General features: G+C 40.5%; 1 protein-coding gene across 3 annotated transcripts in view; it reads left to right on the top strand.

Moving 5' to 3' along the window:
* The first annotated feature begins 965 nt into the window (after positions 1 to 965).
* Positions 966 to 21,169, top strand: part of FMRFaR (FMRFamide receptor) — a 123,172-nt gene continuing 102,968 nt past the window's right edge. For 2 of the 3 annotated variants that reach the window (XM_089732739.1, XM_089732738.1), the window contains exon 1: positions 974 to 1,200. The gene's annotated coding sequence lies outside the window, so the exon portion shown is untranslated. Of the gene's footprint in view, positions 1,201 to 21,169 lie in introns of all 3 variants that reach the window. The other variant, XM_028183811.2, reaches the window with a different exon arrangement.

Raw genomic sequence — 21,169 nt, 5'->3', positions numbered from 1 at the left:
AGTGATACCTGCGTGGTCTAGTACCTCGTGTCTAGTGCCACGCTGCTAGTTGTGCTAGCTCGACAGTAAGAGCGCTGTGAGCTCATCCATCTCTGAACACAGCATCCTTACTGTAAGGGTTGTAGTCTAAATTTCCATTTCGTCAGACATTTTGGTGTTCAATCTCAATATCTCATACCGTTTTTGAAGATAAACTTTGACATCAGATATTGTTCATTAATTTTACACAGTAATTAGTAATTTCCTTAAAATAAAATGAAATTGCGAACAGACTCTTTGTGGGTTTCCGTGGGAGCCGGAGAGTAACGGCTTGGAGTGTGTAGGACACTCGATTAACAATAACCACAATGTTGACTTAGACGTCAACGTCCACGTTTATGAATTTTGCTTGCTTGGTGTTTATGTATGTATGGCGGGTTTTGTTCTATTTTATGTTGGTTGTCGTTTAAAGTCCTAAGGGTGCCGGTGCGGAGGGATAGAGCGCTCCAACGCGATTAGTCGTGAGGCCGATTTACTTTCGGCTTCGGCTTTTATTTTATAGCGCGATGTTATTCTCTAATCGTGGAATTTGTTCGTTCGTTAACATATTACGAGAGTTTTGTAGTCGCACCAAGATCTAGATCCTGGCACTGATACAAGTTATGCTGTACGTCGGGCCTCTTGCCCACTACACCGCGGACACTTCAGGAGAAATTATTTTATTGTAGAGCCTTATGGTTCGAGGTAGGCACGAAGGCAGGCTGTCTGCACGCGACTAAGTTCCTGCACAATGTGAGTAATGAGTTATTAGCAGTCTCCAAGCGGCTGAAGTAAACGCGCTGAGGGCCCAGACTCGGACCTGCGGGCCGCGGTGTATTTATATCTGGTTTGTTATTATTAGTAATTTATTTTAAGCGTAACATTTAAAAATCTCCGACAATGCATTAGAGTCTGAGCAGAGTGGGGATGGTACGTAGCCGAGGTGTGGAGTCGTGTCGTGTCGGTCGGCAGTCGGCGCGCCAATCACGCCGCGCCCGCCGAGCTGGCGTAGCGCGTCCCACACTACGCGACTAACTTTACAGCACGCCTGCCGCCTGAGTACGCTGCGTTTTCAGAAGATTCCGCGGATCGTGAATGTGTAGCAAGTACTGTGTGTGAGTGTGTGTCCGGTGCAGTAGTGGCCGGTAGTGGTGAACTGTTGTCTACCTGTAGTTTCTTCAGGTGAGTTTCACTATTCAATAATTTTACCCGCTTAAAGAGACTAAAACTGACGCTCTCTTCGACAATAATATTTTTATGAATTAAGTCATCTGTAAAAATTGTAATTAGATTTGATTAAAATTTTAAAATTCTCCTAAATTTAAGACTATTAACTAAAATTCGAAATTGGTGTAATTCTAACACAAAAAAGAAGTATTGAAACAAAAAGTTGGTAATTAGTAAGCTAAAGCGCCAATTTGACGAATATTGATGACCGGGTTAGACATTGGCAATATCACAAGCGTTCTCGCCCAAAGGATTCTCTATAAAATTATTCTTGTTAGCACTTTCTTGAAAATTGTAATATTAACTGTTAAATGTCATAATAAACGTACATTCTAATTTCTACATAATTCATAAATCGAGTGTTTTTGAACAATTAGGTGTGGCGTGTGGCGTGGCGGTCACACGCGTGTCTCTGTTGCGAGAGCACATAGGTTCGAGATAGTTTTCTGTAAGATCACGAGGGCTGAAAGTTGACATTCTGCTAGCATCGTATTTATATTGTCAGCGACATGGCGGACGGCTAGTAAAATTGCATAGTTATTCATATTTACTAATTTTAAATGAATCCTTTGTTGGCAAGGTATGATGATTCATTTATTTACGATAAAAATAAATTTAATCGTAATTAATACAGGATTCTAAACGTAATCGGCATAATATTACCAACGGGAAAACAGTACAATAAAAAAAAACCGAACTGACTTTAAAACTTACAGCCGCTTAGGGAGGATTACAGCACGGTTCAAGCATTGCGCACCTACTCGTATAGTGTCGCCTTGGAATGTCGTAAAGTGTGCACAGGACCCGACGTATCACTTGCAGGAATATCTCTTCATTATTTCATTGCAGTTTTGTTTTCTTTCCTGGATTGTTTATATTGATTTAAACTATTATATGTATGTATGTATGTATGTATATATGTATATATTATTATGTATGTATATACTTTTTGTAACTTAATATAAATTTCATTGCACCTACCACTATCCACTCTGCACTACCTTTGGTTGACTGGTAGAGAATGCCTTAGGCATTAAGTCCGTCAATGTAAATTTTACATGAAGTGTAATAAATAATTAAAAAATAAAATAAAATAATTTACTAGCTGTACCCGTCCGCTTCGCTGGGCATTTAAAATTAACATTATTATTTCTCACCCCCACAAAGATTCTCATCATTAACGCCCCCGCAACTGGTGTAGCGAGTCCAACACTCATATAAATATTAGCCTATCCATTCAGTACATGTATTTTCTACATGGATACCAAGTTTCAAGTCAATCGGATGCACGGTTCAATAGTTATAACGGAACATCTGTAAAAACCACTGTAGTTTTATATATTAAGTCTAAATTGTACGCGAATTTGTAGTCGGGGTTCACGCTGTATCTGATTGGCACCGATCTGATGATATCTCTAGGCTCGTGTCTAGTACGCACTCGCAGGCTAGTAGTACTATTAAAGCATATCTGCACATTGAGCTCTGGTGACCTTCGGACGAAGTCGTGTGATGGCGCCCGACATCAGTTGGAGTCATGTGCCGAATAGAAATCATTTTAAAGTGGGTGAAATATCACCGGTTCTAAGTTGTACCTACCTTGTCTGTGAGTTAATCTATAATAAAATAATGTTAGTCTGTTCAAATTTAAATAAAATATATATTATTTGATCTGCAATTGGATCTGCATTAACGAACATTGCTCTGGCCCTTTTTATCAACGTAATGCAATTAAAAGTATGGGTTAGTACCGAAAATTAGTCTCAGGTACATAATCTCGAAAGTCAGGCTAATACAGAAAAGTTTACCAAAAAATAAAATTAAAAGAACTGATGAATTAACCGATTACGGTGATATACCGACTCAGGAGCCGGCCCGGCTGCGACCCGGCTGCGACCCGGCTGCGGAATGACGGTCGTTTATCAGTTGTCGAGCCGGGTACATAATGTAATAGAAAACTTGATATTGGAACGAAAATGAACAATCAATAGATTTCGTCTCTGACTCTGAAAACTATAATCGGTTTCAGTGAAACAAACGCGAGCTTATATCGCGGAACGAGTCAAGATTCGGTTATCATTTAAAAAAAAAACAAATGCGAAATGTTATTAAATTAATCAAAAATACGCTTCAACGTCATCAACTCAGCGACCCGGGGAGACTTTAAAAGGTTTCATCAATTAATTATTGTATACGCTTCGAGTGTAAGATCACAACTGTTACTATCTCCCTCACAATAATAATGATATGTAATGAGTTGACTCGGCGGGCTAATGTGCTTGCAGTACAATCCTCGTCGCCCCCGCAGACGCTGAGGCGGCTGTGGCGCGGGTCGGAGTAAAGCTCCTGGTAGAAGTCAGTTTCTGTATCAAAAAAATCGAGTTTCATGCCGATCCTTGTTAGTGGTGAAACTGCGTTCCGCATCGGTGGTAAGGGTATGACGACATGGACGTGTCAGTAAAAGCTTACTTAGTTAAAAATAAAAAATAAAAATTGAAAATGGGGTGGCGCATTTACGTTGTGGATGTCTATGGGCTCCAGTAACCACTTAACACCAGGTGGGCTGTGAGCTCGTCCACCCATCTAAGCAATAAAAATAATAATTTGATTTTGATTTTCGCATGTGTTCGTGTAACTCGTGAGCTGGGTATAGTTCCAGCTTGGCTTGTTCAATGTGCAGACCGCTGCAGAACACAAAACAACAACCAACAATCATTATTGCTTCATAACGAATGTTCGAGTCACATTTACTTATTTAAAAAAAACCACAGCTGCGTTTTATATTTTTTGCTGAATAAAAACTAAAATCAAGTTTTGCAGTCGATGTAACCTTTCAAACATCAACCTGTTTGCTCACGGACAGGGTCTCGGGCTTGGGCAATTTGAATGTTGTCTAATTTCCACACAGACGAGTGCGTCGGAGTCGCGCGCGGACTGCTACTTGGACTAAAGCGAAGACATTGCGGTTCTATTATTGCTAGATCTTAGTTGAAATTGGAAAATTACGGCCACGTGATATAGTATGTCATGTGACCTTGGGCCTCTCGATATACTAAGAATAGTCGTAATTGTAATGTAGCTCAAACTACGACCTCAACTTCCAAGATCAGCAGCCAGGCCCGCGAATATTGTATGCTGTTGGCTTCAGTGGCCGCTTAGCACTAGGGCGGGGCACTCGGTGCTAGCTTCACGGAGAATTCTCTTAAGTCGTCGTGGCTTAAAAGATGACGTGTCTAGCGATGCGACTGCCGGTGTTCGAATTCCACCGGCAATTACCAATTTTTTTAATTAATAAATGTTTAAGAATAGCTTCCACGCTGAAGGAATAACATCGTACGTAAAAATCAAACCCGCAAAAATTATGATTTGTGTAATTACTGGTAGTAGGCGGTCTCGTGAGCCCGAGGGGACAGACGCCAACCCCCTGCTGTACTACGGCCTTTGCGCGAAAATTTCCGATTATCTTTCACCTGTCCAGTTGTGTTTAGTGTATACGTGCTGAGCACCCGCGTAGTGAGCACGCCTGACCGAGCGAGCGAACGAGCAACAGGGAGTTGGCTAGCTGTCCAGCGAGTGTAGGGATTACAGAAAGTTATGTTTATTAATAGATTACCGTTATTACATAATAATTTGCGAGAGGAAGCTGCGTTTAGATAAGTGCATTCGGCCGCCAAACTTATCGGGAGCACGTGCAGCGCGCGGCGCCTAACTACGAACACGACTTTTAGACTATTGTCGTTTGAATTCTGCAATATTTTTTTCTCTACTTATTCGCTGGCAGTCCAAGGGTCTATTCCAGCTATGCCCGGACGGGTATCATATGTATGTATGTATGTATGTATATAATATATGAATGTCTAAAGATCTCCGAATGACGACGAACTCTTGATAATCTTTCAGCTTGGATATAATTTTATAGAAAATGTACTAATTCAGATGTACGTAAGTGTACATATTTTTATACATGTGTATAGTATGTAGGTAGTACAGTCGAGTTTGATCTCAAGCCTCAAGGCATGCTGTCCGCCCTGCACCCGGCGGGTCTTGACTTCGTCTACACTAATATTAATTAAATAAAATCAACATTAGCAAGCCGCTGCCATTGAAACACAATTTTTGGGGAAACAGACGGGACAAAAAAACATATAGATTTTAAATAATTCTGATAACGGCAACATTCTGCGAGGAAACGAGTTTGTCAACGAATTCATTTTAATACAAATTGTTTTTATGGACGCGGAATGCTACATTTCGCAACGCCACGGATTACATTATAATTTACGACCAAGCTTACAAGATCCATCCGCCACCAGGACCTTCACCCCGCGGATCTGGTGGTCGCGGTCGGCGCCCGCTCGGCTTCCGACCTCTTATGCTTATGCAACTATATGCATAAATGTACGCCGTATTCGGTGCGGCGACGAGCTGTACTCATTCCGGTTTGTTTGTTGTCCTTTGTAGGCAGACGAGCATACGGTCCACCTGGTGGTGAGTGGTTACCGTCGCTCATAGACATTAGCAATGCCAGGGGCAGAACCAAGCCGCTGCCTACAGTGAAGTACTCTACACAAGCCTGGTTTCAAGAAGAACATGTCATAGAGCTCGAGAAACAACGTGGAGGGCTCATTCCAGAGCCGGATGGTACGTGGCAAAAGAGATCTTTGGAAACGCACTGTGGATGAACGCAGTAACTAGTTCTAGGTAGTGTAGAATAAAGATGGTTGTTTCCTTTTATTAAAAGGGCACTCCCGAGTCGGTACCGGTCTGTGGCACGATCTGTGGACTCCGCTTTGTGAGCTTAAATTAACGTAAAAGGAGATTTAAAGAGAGCTATCTGAAGGAGCTATTAAATGTATGTATATACATACACTAGTACATGTACGTATGCGCGTGTGTGTGTGCGTGCGTGTGTGCGCGTACTACTGGTCAGTGATGGATGGATTCAATGGCTTATGACTTCACAGTTCGTCGATCATGCATACGACACAAGCTTTCCGCAGTAGCATACCGTGTCCACATTTCAACCAAATAATATTTTTATAAACATGCACAATGCACATATATATTTAGGTATTCTATACATTACCTAGGTATTGTATATAATACCTGAATTATATCGATTGTCGGTAACATATATATTTAAACGTATATAAGTACGTATATACGTCTCTGGTGCCCTTAATGGCCGGATGACCGTGCGTGATTTGTTCCCACTTATTTATTTATTTATTTATTACGTTTGCCAGTCTTATAAATAAATACAAATACTATAGTAATATGTACCATCTAAACTAGCCGCTTTAAAAATGGACGCTCGGTCCTTGACAGAAGATCTGCCATCGAACTCATGGCGGGCTGCTTTCTGTCACAGTTACGATCTTAGTAAAATGTTTAAAAGGCTGCGTAAGCTTATATTATAGTAAGCTTTAGTAAGCGTAAGCTTTAGCTATGCTTTATGTTGCATTTAAGTTTTCAATTATATACGTAGTTAGAGTTGTGCTTTTCTTGTCTTGAACTTTGAGACTTTTCTCTGTGAGATGAAGCTTATAAGGTGTTCTTTGAAGAGTTAATGAAAATCTAACTTTGTAGCGTACTTTTTATGGATCTATTGTAACGTCGGGTATTCGTTTATAAACAGAACACCTGATGCTATGTGGCTACCGGCATCCACGCCACCCTGGGACCGGAGGCCGAGCTTCCAACGAAATATTAAACTAGCGCTAAATACACATATGAGAATATACGTTGCCGGCGGCTCGAATTAAGAAAATAAGCAACTCTTTTAGGGGGCTGGGTGTACAGCTTTTCAACAAGATCCCACTAAACGTTCAACTACTACCTGTTCATAGATTTAAGAAAACTGTTAAAGAACGTTTGTGCAACAAGGCATATTATAAAGTTAAGGATTATTTACTAGATGGCACTACGTGGGAATGAGGCGCTCGCTCCTGGCCTTTTCATTTTTCATTATTATTATTATTTTTTTAGACTTGTTTTTTTCTTTTATTGTGAATATTTCTATTTATTTAAAAAAAAGAAAATATTTGAGAAAAAACAAAAAAAAAAAAGAAAGCCCGCTGAGTTTGTTTCGCCGGTTCTTCTCAGGACTGTGGCTTTTTTTGGAACCGGTGGTAGAGTTAACATTGTTATTTGTATTTTGACATTCAACAAGTGTGTCATACTGACATCTAAGTTGAAATAAATGATTTTGAATTTGAATTTGAATTTGAATATAAATACCTATATAAAGTCGCCGGCTAAAAGGGGCACGTATCCCAGAACAGGCCCAACGTTGGTTTATTTTATCTACAGTTGATTAGAGTAGATAGTAGTAGTACAATACAGTCCGTGTCCATACATACTATTGCACACGGACTGCATCATTTTATACATACTTTTTGGAACCTTGCTGAAATAATAACTTTGTCGTAAATAAATAAATGTAGATTATAGTGTTAACACTTAGTTGTGAGGAATGGTATCTAGTCGTATATTTATGAACATTAAAACGGGTGTAATTTAATTTAGAATCACACGAAAACAAGTTAAATAACAGGAATTATTAAGCGCGCAGTTAATCAACTCGGTCGGAATTGTTCTAACGACAATCTGCCGCCATTTATCACTAAAAATGAGTACGTTTTTTTTGTAAAGTATCATTGACGTGGAAACTTTGTAAAAAATAAATAAGATCGCTCATATTAATGAGTGTGGCAATTTTTTGCTACAAAATGATGGGTTACCGAGGTCAATCGAGGATATTAAGTTGTGACGTCACATGTTTTATTAGTGTCGATGGGCAGATGATGTCGCCGACACGATTTTTTAAATTAGTTAACAGATATACTAGCATACGACCCAGTAATGATGAGCAGTCACCAATGCTTATTAATGTCGCTAGGGGTTCAGTAACAACTGAGCTGCTGCCTTCTGCTCTGAATTCTTTTCCTTTTTTCTTTTGTTTGAGTCATGGCACACGGAAACTGCGTGGAGGGGTCTTCGTTTTACAGTCGGATCAAAAAGATCTTATGGCAAAAAATATCTTTAGAAACGAGCTGTGGAGGGGGCGCACTGTTCCTAGTGTTCCAGTTTCGGCGAATCGTACGATGATAAAATGCAAATAGTGGAATCAATTCTACATTCAAGAAACAATATTTCCGACCATGAAACTAGCCGGTTTGTGAAGGTCAGCGGGAGGCAATACTGCTGCGCCACTGAACTATCTATAGTAGCGCTATCAGCCCGTAGCGCCGCGGCGTCACTGGACCGCGGGCACCTGCACTCCTTCGTGGTTCCATAGTGAAGTTACATCGTGGCCCACTCGATGCTATCAAATTTGAAACTGCCTTTTATATACAGTAAAACGGGTATTTGTTCGGAAACAATAACATTAAGATAAACCGCGTTGTATAAATTAATGGCCGGACCAACCGCTCGCAGGCGCAGGGATAAGGACCGTGGGCACATTCAGAGGTAAAGACACTTGAATATCCGCTCTGCTGGTGCGGCGTCGCCGCGTCGCGTTCCTAGGTGGCCACTCTCATACATCTTATACTGATCGGAAGTAGTTTTACTGTCCAATTTTCCATCCTTTTCATCAGTTTATGTCGACGAAGAACTAGTGGATTCAGCGCAATCTTTAATCATTATATTGAAATCGTGATTATAGTATTGTGGAGGTTAACGACAAAGGGAAGATTTTTCACCGAGGGTGTGTTAATGCACGATAAACCGACGGTTTAATTGTTGTCGTATTTCGTTAGCGATAGGCATCTGTAAGGTACTTTGTGTATTATGATGACTACCGACACTATATAATGTAGGAGACTCTAACTAAAACTCAGATGTTTGCTGATACAAGTTATTTTACTAAATTAATGAAATCAAAGTAATGAGTATATACCTCATTGTATCACGACCATGGAAACTCATAATGAAAACAATTAGATTGTGTAATGGCACGAGTGATACGTTGATAGGTTCGCGCGCCCCGCGGTTCAGGGTTCAAAACTGCAATTACGGTTTTGTTGTTCAACCTATTATTGTAACATTGCACTGATTCTAAGGCCATTTAGTATTATTGTTTCAAAGGAGCATGTCCTTTTATTGCACGTGATATTCGTAATGGCGTAAGGAATGAATTTCGTAGAGCTGGCTGTGATACAAATGTAGTATTGTTTGCGTATAATAATGGATTAAAATCGATTCGCTTTAGACGGAGATAGCACCGCACCAAAAATCTAAATAAACCAAATGATTGAGTTCTTGCCGGGGTTCCGTAACCTACATACTTGTACTTGATAATTTGGCCAAGTGTGGTTTGTCCGCATATGACTTCTGATTCGGGGGCCAATAGACTTATCTATATGAATTAAATATATACCATTAATGATTACAAAAGAAAGGTTGGTGAACTAAAAAAAGAGTACATACGTGTATCGGTAGACATAATGCATTTTTAAAACAAGTTAAAACTTTTTGTTTACGTCATTTGGTGAATCAAACAGTCTCCCTCTGAGTCTTATAGTATTCAGTGGGAGCGTTTGTAAATATGTGCTATTTAACAATAACATAACAATTAGATAACAGTAGATTAGTTGTTGTGATGTGCGACGTTTTCGGTTTCAATCGGGTATCATGATTTGGAGGCGAAATGAATTGTATATAATATATTTCGACTTTCATCCCCGAACTTTCTACGGGACCCTATACCATTTTTAGTTTCCTCTTTTTTGGGAGGGAGATTTTGCTGATGGCCCGGAGACCTTTCCAGTTACACCAGAACAGGTGGGCGAGCACAGGCTTAGGCAGGAAGGGCGGGATTTTCTTACTGCTGCCCGAGCGTCTCCGAAGAAGACTCAACAGTTCAAGGCCGATTATTTCGCGGCCGCATCTAGTATCGGATCGGAACTGCAACCCGCTGAGAAGATCTGGCGTGAAACTCAGCCTGCGGAGGCACGATGTGGCGGTATCGTGCCGCATCGCCTTGTTGAAGTCTACCGTCTACCTGTCATGCTACACAGGTTGCTCGCAGCAGGACATAGTTTCGACTAAATCGGATGATCGAGCGCCAACGCGAGACGGACGAACAAACAAGTTTAAGCATTAACATAGCAACATGTTTTTTCAAAGTAGTATGTTAGACGCAGATAGTCCACAATTTTAATTGTTTTTTAGTTGTACAAAATATTCGTCATAACGCGTCGTCCGTTCATAATATTTTATGTTCCTTATTAATTTATGGTTATTTTTTGTAATCAGAGCGAACCGGTTTGTATACTAATTTGATATAATGAGTATAATAAATGGTTAAGTTACTTTTAGTGTTTTTCATACGTTTCATACCGGAATGTCCTTTTTTTGTCATATTGATTAATAAGGAAAATTTATTTCTTAAATGAGTGCCCCCGGTGGAGGTTAATATTCTTCACAGGTATTTTTATGGCTTGATGAAATTCAACATAGTTTGAATGTTTGAATTTCTCAACGGCGCAAGCGTATCGTATCGTATTGTAGGGTAGCGGTAGGCAGCGGCTTGGCTCTGCTCCTGGCATTGCTGAAGTCCATGGGCGACTGTAACCACTCACCATCAGGTGGGCCGTATGCCAGTATGCGTACAAAGGCAATAAAAAAAAAAAAAATAGTACACAATGCAAGCAATCAATGGGGTTTCTTTTACAAGTAAATTTTGAAAGTAAAGGTATTTAGGCAGCTTAGGACCGTGATTCAGAGCTTTGCTCTGGCAGAAGTAACACTGACGCAGTTTCCGGCTCTAAAACTTTTATTGACTATTAAGTTGAGTTTAGGCGACATGGTCGGGAGTGGCGGGCGATCAAACGCCGTGGTATAAAAAGGGAGGCCTATGGCCAGCAGTGGGCACCAGAGCGCTGAAGATGATGTTAATACATATAATAATAATAAAAAATTTAATATCAAATATAATTATTCCGTACTATAATTGTGCATTGCAACTGCAATTTTTATTTAATTAATTTAATAATGTCATTTTGTTGTCCTTTTTGTAACATTTTTTTTTTATTCTTGTTTTTATTTATTTATATTTTACAATATTGTGTATCTACTTGTGTTTGTTTAAATCTAGATTCCTTAATAAGTATAACGTGTTCCAATTTTAAAAAGAAAATAATAATTAGCTGAACTCAAGCTCAAGTGCATAACGATGGGTCGGTCTGATGCTGGCGTGCGCGTCACAGGCAGGTGCCGGCGGAAGATCAGCGCCGTAGTACTGATTGTTTCGTTACTGTTACGCATTGCTGAGCCGGTAGCCGTTTCCAAGCCTCGTTATTTTTGTTATTTTTTTGTAACTAATTTATGTTTGTAATAAATGTTTATTATTATTATTATATAAAAGATACTGTTTAAACAGGATAAAATTATTATTTATTGTGAAATGATTAAAAGCAAATATCATTAATTATAACAACACTAAATATTTAACCCTTTGAGCGCGAGCCCTCGATAAATCGACTCTCTATTAATGCGTATAAAATGTGGAGCATCGGTATACCGACTATTGCGCACTTTGATTAAAGGCATTAGGCATCGACCTGTACCGACGCGGCGACGTGTCTTAGCCCGCGCATGTATGTGTTACGTTTTTAAATAAGTTAATAACATATAGAAATAACCACTAAAATGATGTTGCTGTTAATTTATCATTAATTTTTGTATATATTTTATATAAGGTAGTTTTAAAAAAATCCTCTAGCAATTTCTGTAAGCTATGTGAAACTAAGCTCAGGTCTAAAATGGGCAAAATACCCTTTTAATATTTTTTATTGGCTCCGTAGGCCGTCGAGTATTTGGGCCCACCTGATGACGAGTGGCTACCGTCACTTAGGCTCTTGAGCGCTGCCAGAGGGGCACAGCCGAGCCAGTGCCCACAGACACTTATTCATTTAAAGTTAAGTACTCGAACGACGCGGGTATAGCCACAGGCACCACTGTGTGAATACCGGATAGTAAACTGAGAATTGGGATTGATTTATTATTATTGCTTAGATAGGTAGGTGAATGAGTTCGGAGTCCATCTGATGTTAAGTGGTTAACGGAGTCCATAGACATCAACAACGTCAATGCTGCCATCCACCTTAAGGTATGAGTTCTAAGTAGGTACCTCAGTTCTATACCACAACGGGCACATTTTTAAAGTCCATTATATGGTTATCCCTGAGTTGGCATTTTATGAAATAACAACTTGTTATTTTCCTAATTTTGAGATGTGTCTATGTGCATGACATTTGTCATATTCTATAGTATTCTGCGCCGTGATGACCACACACAGTCAAGAGCTTCAAAGAAACACAGACGACGGTGACAAACCCATGTCCACATGAATCGCGCACGAATAATATCCTTGAGGCATGGGTATTTCCTACAAAGATGGGTAGGCTCGGCTTCAAATATACAAAGAAAACAGATCTAAAGGAAGACGAAATGTCTCTTCACTACATTCGCTAATTATTATATGGTAGAAGTAAATACATACATATACCTACTCGTAGAGTTAGTGTGGGCCGTCAGTTGTGAGTGGACTGACAGTTGGGACGCAGTCCGGACAGCCGGGCGCGGACGTCGCGTCGTCTCCCCGACATGCCTCAGACTTAACCTAATCGAAGAAACTTGTATTTTCGAAACAGGTATCTATCTGATCACGATCACGCAGTCGTGACGTCGGCGGGGAGGGGAGGAGGGTAGGGGGGGAGGATTATTCGCACTGAGGAATCATATATTTTTAATAAACGAGTTTACGATTTTATCTCTAGTTCAGCCTTTTTAACATTTAACCTCATAATCTATATTTATCTATATTTTCCATAATTTAGATATTTAAACACACACCTAGCATTAGCGGAGTCTTAATGAGCGACTGTACGACGCGAGTGTTATAATATAATAAGTCCACAGTGTTTGCTGCAGTTTAGTATTAAATATAAATAGTTTTCAGGGGAACGGAAACAGTTCTCAAAAGTACTGAAGACAGCATAAAAGTCGAGGAGCGTCAGCACGCCGCCGCTACACGCCATGCGCTGTATAATTGTATTTGAAATAAGCACAAACTAAGTATAGCTCGATCTAACTTGAACTCATCTACGTATGTAGCAAGTTAATTGAACTACATTCATATTGCTATTTTATTATTTCAAGCTATATTCCATGTCTTCCCGGAGAATATTGTTCTCGAAGAAGCGATGGCCCAATAATGTTTTTGTACAAAAATAATTCACGCGCGAGCAGAGCAGAGCAATGAAATCTTTCGTGACCCGAGGTGACACCCGACATTATCTGATATCGTGAACCGGGTCATTCTCGTATGTGGTATATGTATAAATAAATTCGTGCACTTCGGAAACGACTCCTACTATTTGGAAAAAGTTTTCTATTTGGCACGAGACGTTGAGAAAATAACTTCATATTCAATAACAATTCTCTGATCCCACCACAGTTGGATAATGTCAGATTTGGAACTGTAGCTGGACCCATCTATACAAAACAGTCAGGAGCACACACAAATCTATTACGATCACGTATCAAGAGGGGAAAGCGCCACATGTAAAGTTCTGTTACTGCGTACATATGTCACGTCACGTACGGCTCACGTGCAAATAAAAATATCCGGGATTCAATCGAATTCCTCCCGGGATCTGTTCAATATCGGTCTGATCCCGACACTAATGTCCTTAGGACTTTTATTGTAACAGTAGATAACCGAATTAGAATTACATTGAAATTATATTGAAGCTTTAAAACCTACAAAAACAACCTTAATATCTCAGCAAGTGACTTGAGAACATTCAATGTATCTAGCTCAGTAGTCACTCAGTCAGTCATCATGTCGGGATTAAAGTTATTCGTACAGTCGACTGCATGTTTATTTTAATTATTGACGTTTATTCTCATTCTATAATGATTTTATTACAAAAATGTAAAGTAGCAAGAATACTTACCGTTACTGTTCGTAGCTATGACATGTTCATAAATTCGCTTATGAATTGATTAAGCTGGAAACATTTTGCGATAGTAAAGACAAGCATTCTAATACTAAAAACCGGATTATGGAGACCGTGTTAGAAATATATCTAACTTTCCGAAGAAAATGATGTACAAAGTCCGCTGTAACCGTCTCGACCGGTAGGTACCATGCCGTTGAGACAATTGGTACAAAATTTTAATAAAGACCATTGACGCACGAGGTTCGTGCAGTTAATTGATTCCGCGTAACTATAGTAGGTACACTAGACAGGTTGTGCAAGGCACCAGGAATTAAACGGGCCTAAACCCACTCTATTATTCATTTAATTTGATTAGATCAAATTAGAAGAAATTAAAAAAAAAATCGAAATTCACTCACAATTTAGGGTTGTCACTTTATCAATTTAGATTTATTTAATATTTATCGGGACGCGTTTTGTTAAGGTAGGTGGATTGTTACTCAAGATTATTTCTTTTGGAAATATCAAGTTACGATGAATGTATTATTTGCAAACACGAAATTTCAGATTCTGTGTAAAAAATCCAGGAAACTTGTAAATACGTTTTGTGTTCGATAAATTACTTGCCCAAAGAGTGCATGCTGATCTTGAGCTGATGATCCAAGTTGCCCAGAGGAGCAGTCTACGCCGAGCCGACGCGGACCATTCAATATATTTTGATCATGTCGTCTAGATTATAAAAAAGATCTTATTAATTAACATATTCAATTATATAAAAGTACGTGAGATGAAAAGATACTCCCAGGAGGACGCTAATTAATTTTCGGTATCGCTAAGGTCTTCATGCAAACGGTTTATTGGACCGTTGGCGTGGGTCGTTCAGCATCAGAAAGCACTTGAGTCCGGTCTTAAAACATTATCAATAATGTTGCCATTTGCTTAACTTCTATTAAACTTTATTTTAGTTTGGCGCCACTGTCCATCCGTGCACTTCGACAAAATTATTTACCCTTTTTGACTGTCATTAAAATTCTGATGTAGGAGGTAATAAGCCGTTATAATACATTAACGATCAGAAGCACCCACACACACTATAACATTCATATTGTTCGTATGATCAGTAGCTTTCTTAAATTAAATTAATTTAAAACAAATCAATTTAACCTTAAATTAAATTAACGTTCTTGATTTTTTTTGATCAAGTTTATCTAAAAAATATTTTTAAATTTTTATTGCTAAAACGGGTTGATGAGCTCACGGCCCATCTGGTTTTAAGGGGTTACCGGAGTCCATAAAGATCAACAACGTAAACGCCACCACCCACCTTGAGATATGAGTTCCAAGGTTTCAGTATAGATTACAACGGCTGCCCCCCCCCTTCAAACCGAAACGCATTACTGCTTCACAGCAGAAATAGGCAGGGTGGTGGTACCTACCCGTGCGGACTCACAAGAGGTCCTACCATCAGTAATTACGCGAATTATAATTTTGCGGATTTGACTTTTATTGCGCGATGTTGTTCCTTCACCGTGGAAGTCATTCGTGAATATTCGCTAAGAACGTATGTATTTGATCACAAACATTGGTACATGGGTTTTGACCGCGTCAGGAATATCTAAGGCTTTACATAGAACTATTTGTAGGGGTTATCTTTTCCGCTTTCCCTAGAAAACATTAAGTTACTCGAGAAACAAGCGTTTCGAACTTTATCTTGATGCCTTTACAGGACATTTCCTTATGACAAGCTATACAATTTATTACTTACCGTTATGAACTAAATAAATATCGTTCGGATAACACACTTTGTAGATTATTTTTAGTTTTATTCACGTCCGTGTCGTAGCACCTTTATGCAGACTGCTCATTCATTACCTCTCCAGGCTCCAAACTAGTAACATGGGTTTTTCTGATAGCCTCATAATATTAGGGATATGATTAATATGAACTGTTCATATATAAAACTGTTATCCTGGTTGAATTGTATTCAATAAATTTCTTCATATTTCTTCTAGTAGATTTTTAGTAGCTCCGTTAAAATATCCTGGCAACACAATTTGTGTAAACAAAATGGCGGCGAGAGATATAATATTAATTTGTCAGGACGCGAGCGCTAATCCCTCGGATCGTGGCTTGTTATTCGAGATAGCCCAGGTCCATAGAGCTCATTAATCTTGCGTTCTCCTGATATATGGACGAGGATAATTATGTCGTTTGAACGAGCGTAGTATTAGCTGTTAGCTCAACTTAGGATTAGATTGATCGTTCATAATTTCGGCTTCCTGCAAATGGCGTACCCTTGTCTGGTCTGGGTTGGTCGAGGCTGGTTGGTTGGTTGTGGGTTTGTTTAATGTCTCCTGGTACGACACAATAAGCGTACAGCGTCTACAACTAGCGCACGCAGAAAATACTATATATTGTATTGTATTGTATTATATTAGTATAGTATAGTATAGTATTGAGTTTTCTCTCGTTTTCTTGACTCGGTTTAGTTCCTAGTTCCCTCCCTGAAACCTTCAGGGAAGAGGAGGTTCGGACTCCCTTGAATTTATGAAAACTCTATTACCCAAAACTTTACTTATTATTGTGCATGTGGGTATGGCTGCTTGTTTTTGTATTATGTGTATGTTTATATTTGCTTCCAGTTTGTTTATGTATCTATGTATACTTTTTACTACGCCTGTAAGTGTGTAAGTGTGTGTGTATACTACGCCTGTTGCGCCTATTACTATGGGGATGGTTTCTGTGTGTGTATTCCAGAGTCGTGTTAGTTCTACTTTTAAGGGGTGGTATTTACTAAGTTTTGCAGTTCTTTTGGTCCTATATTGTAGTCAGATGGTACAGTTAGATCTATTAAGTAGGTTTTATTTTCTGTCTTGTCTATGTATATTAATGTCTGCTCTATTGTGCTTTATTGTAACGTCCGTCTGCACTGGTATCTCCTACATTAGCTTCGCGGAGCTGCTTTCTTTTATCCGAGGTTGAGTCAAATTCGCCTTCCACCATAGCGGGTCTATTTCATAATTGTGTTTTCTTCTTATTGTCCACCAAATATACTTTCCTATGTCGTTATGTCTGTTCACATAGTAAGTCCCGGCCAGTTTTTAACATCCCGAGATTATGTGCTCTATGGACTCGTCTTTTGCTAGGCATAGGCGACACTTACCATCGAAGAATTTCTTTAGAATATCTCTTTATATTTGTTTCGTAATTACTGCCTGATCTTGTATAGCGAATACTGAAGATTCAATATGTATTATATATATGAGTCATTTGTGTTATCACGGTCGGCGGCACGTCTATTACTAGCGTCGATTATCCTATTATTGTGGCTTATTGTACTATCGTGCATCGTTGAACTTATCAAAAAGTTCGATGTTAAATTTAACCGATACCAACAGCCCTCTAAGTTAATCGCAGGTTCTTCTCAGCAGTTGCGATTCCGATCCGGTAGTAAATACAATTCGCGAAACAACTGCCTTTGAGCTAGATAATCCCATTTCACCGGGCTGTGCCCACGCTCGCCCGCCTTCAGAGCGAAGCTGAAAAAGCTTTCATCAAAACAGATATAGACAGACATTATAATTATTAAGCACCAAGACAAAGAATTAGGCAACTTGTTGGTCACGACCCTCGACCTAGCACGTACGAGTAGTTAGGGGGCTAACTACAGCAACACCGAGCTGGATTCAATTGTATTGGACATAACCTTTCAAGCCCTAACGCACGACCCTACCGTACGTCCTTACCTTGAACTGCTTAACAAACTTACTGACAGCAGTGAGTAGTCAGCAGCTAGCTGCAGGTCGTGTTCCTGTGGGAGCGTCACAAAACACACGTTTCGTTAAAACGTAGCACATCGGTGTCGTGTTTCTAATTTGCATCGCAATGAACGCCTGGACAAATATGTATAATGTGCATTGTCGCGGACGTGGCGGCTGCGGGTACAAATAGACTGTAACTGAACAATTCTAGGTTTTTTTTTTTTTTTTGACAACCTATTTTTTTTCTGACCTAGTTTAATATAATTTAGAAAATCATTACCGTGTTATCGCAACCCAACCTTTTTTTTTCGGTCACACTTCTTACGAGGTATTCCCGCCTAGGTGGCACGCGAGGTGTGTGGGGCTTGAACGTCTGCAGATGTTGGGAGCAGACCGCGGGCCCAAGGATATTTTAGGGCCTTAACGACTCAAACGACTACGGGTCAAAACTCCCGAAGAGGTTCCCGCGGTCTACATTACAACCAGACTCGCGGCGCCACTTCGGGGACGCCCGACCGACGGGTCGTCGAGGTCATAGTCGACCAATGACGCCGGTCTTTCTGGTGCAGCCGCCCGTCCGTCCCGTGTTTCGAGACACCCCCTAGGTCAAAACCAGCCTGCCGGGTCAGAATTTGATATACTGTCGACCGGGTTGCTCTTCTTACACAGTATGTCCAGCGACGGCAACGCGGACCGCACCACAGATTGCAGTCGCCGACGCGCCGTCTCATCCTCCTGGTGCCAGCGTGCTAGCGTGACAGTAGTGTGTGGCGCAGCCTCGAACCCCTCTGGTCCTCTCGTTACCATCACCGGGAGGAGACTGCCTCCTCACAGGTGCCGAAGTTGGACCAACGCGTTCCTCCGACCCCTCGAGGAAAGAAGGGATCTCCCTCTCTCCTTCCGCCGCCAATGGTGGATTTGCAGAAGTCGAGCATCGCCTGTTAGGACTCGTCACGGCCGAGCATCGTAGCCACGACGGTCCTGTACCGCAATCCAACCTATGTTAACCAGTAAGCAATCGTAGGATTTGGTTTAAGTTATTGCAGCGGCCATAGTTGAGTACAAATATACGCTAGGGGAAGAGCTTTTCATTATGTTATTGTAAATATATTATGGTAGTTATTTCTGTCGCGAGCCTTTCTTAAATTTTGGTTTAATAGCGTTCTACAATGGTATTGATGTCCCGTCTTCCTCCCTAACTGGTGGGTGACGACATTCACTTCGGATTCACTATCTACTCCGGACATCAATTAAAACCAGGCGAGACGTGATTCCTTGGCATGCTATTGGTTACAATTAAAATACTGTGAAATAATGTAGAACGGAGTTACCTCACTTTCTCCGCTACACCAAAGACACGTGCTTTGATTGACGACCGTGACACCGACAATTGGTTCATGATTATTCATGACCTTCCAGAATTGCGCGTAAATAGAAAAAACCCGATTCGTACGAAATGAAAAGTTTTAATATTACGTTATATAATTCTCCTTAACATCGGTTATAAGCACGATATTGTCCACTTTGAGTCTCGTGATCTAAATGTTGTCGTTTTGACTATTTGACTGGCGAGAGAAATATCCAGTATGACAGAGTTTGTACTAGATAGATTAAGGAGTGAGGTCCGTCATTACGAGATTCACTTTTTATGGATATGTCTTTGGTTTCGAAAGAACATTTTCGAAGTGAAAACTTTTTTACCGCCGTTGTCATTTGAAACTCGTTGTAACGAAAAAAAAACACCAAGAAGAGACAAACATGTAGATCCATAAGATTTACCTGCAAAAGAATAGATATAAAAGAGATATAATAGAGCTGAATATTTCCGCAGGTTTCACCTCTACGCGATGTGAATTGACACATGCTTTTTAAGCATTCGCTCTATGCATTTATTTTTATGCTTAGCATGTCCTTTCTCAATTAATGTACAGCGAGGGACAGCGGCCTGGCTTCTGGCGCTGCAGATCTCCGGGTCTTCCCTCTTGCACTGCGCAACCTTAAATTAATTGTTTGATTCTGTGAATTTCGTTCAAGTATAATTTCCCCGAGGTTAGTTTGTCGGTTGATGAAATAAGGAGTTACAAATCGCTATGTATTTATGCTTAGTGGAGTAAATGAACGTTGATTTGTGTTCGCGCTGAGCCTGGATGTTATTACCGCTCTGGCTTCGGGCTACAATCTGTGTTATACGGCTGGCGTCGTAAAGATCCGTTGCGAGCTACAAGCATAAATAACGTAATCGGTTTCCTTTGCGTGTAAAGCTACGCCGCCGGCAGCCGGGCCGCTCAGACTCACTCTGAAAAACTGAGTTCAGATATTACTTAGACTTAGACAAACTGAGATCCATCTGGCACTTTTTATTTATTGCATAGATGGGTGGACGAGCTCACGGCCCATCTAGTGTTGAGTAGTTAGCGCAGCCCATAGACATCTACAATGTAAAAGCCGCCACCCACCTTAAGATATGAGTTCTAAGGTCTCAGTATACAACGGCTGCACCACCCTTCAAACCGAAACGCATTACTGTTTCACGGCAGAAATAGGCAGGGTGGTGGTAATTACGCAAATTATAATTTTGTGGGTTTGATTTTTATTACATGATGTTATTCCTTCACCGTGGAAGTCAACCGTGTACATTTGTTAAGTACGTATTTCATTAGAAGAATTGGTACCCGCCGGCGGGATTCGAACACCGGTGCATCGCTGCATACGAATGCACCGGACGTCTTATCCTTTAGGCCACGACGACTTCAACTGTGCGATATAAGGTCGCAGCTTAGGAAACCTCTATACTAGTATGCTTTGAATAGGTAAGGTAGTACTTTTTTTATTAACGGTGTAGACGGGAAAACGAGCTCACAGCCCGCCTGGGACAAAATCATTACAATTCTACGGAACTTTTATGTAAGAGCAACCGGTTGGGGGAGTATCATTGTCCGACGTTGAAGGCTGGTTCTGGTCCAGTGGGACATTCCAGGACACCAGCGGCACCATCTGGGGTGGCTGATAGGCTGCCGTACTGAGACGGCAGACGTAGAGTCGACGACTATCGCCTTGACGACCCGTCGGTCGGGTGCCTTAAGTGTGGCGCCGCGGGCCTGTTTGTAGTGTTGACCGCGGGAACCCCCCTTCTCTGCCTGAGTTCTAGCCCCGGGCGGAGATTGGACGTCGGGTGAGAGAGTGCAAGAGGAGTTGTTTTTTTTTTTTATCGCT

Source organism: Bombyx mandarina, chromosome 15, assembly GCF_030267445.1.
Source record: "Bombyx mandarina strain Sakado chromosome 15, ASM3026744v2".
NCBI lineage: Eukaryota > Metazoa > Arthropoda > Insecta > Lepidoptera > Bombycidae > Bombyx > Bombyx mandarina.
The sequence above is the reverse complement of the archived record's forward strand: the minus strand, read 5'-3'. Positions and strand labels throughout refer to the sequence as shown.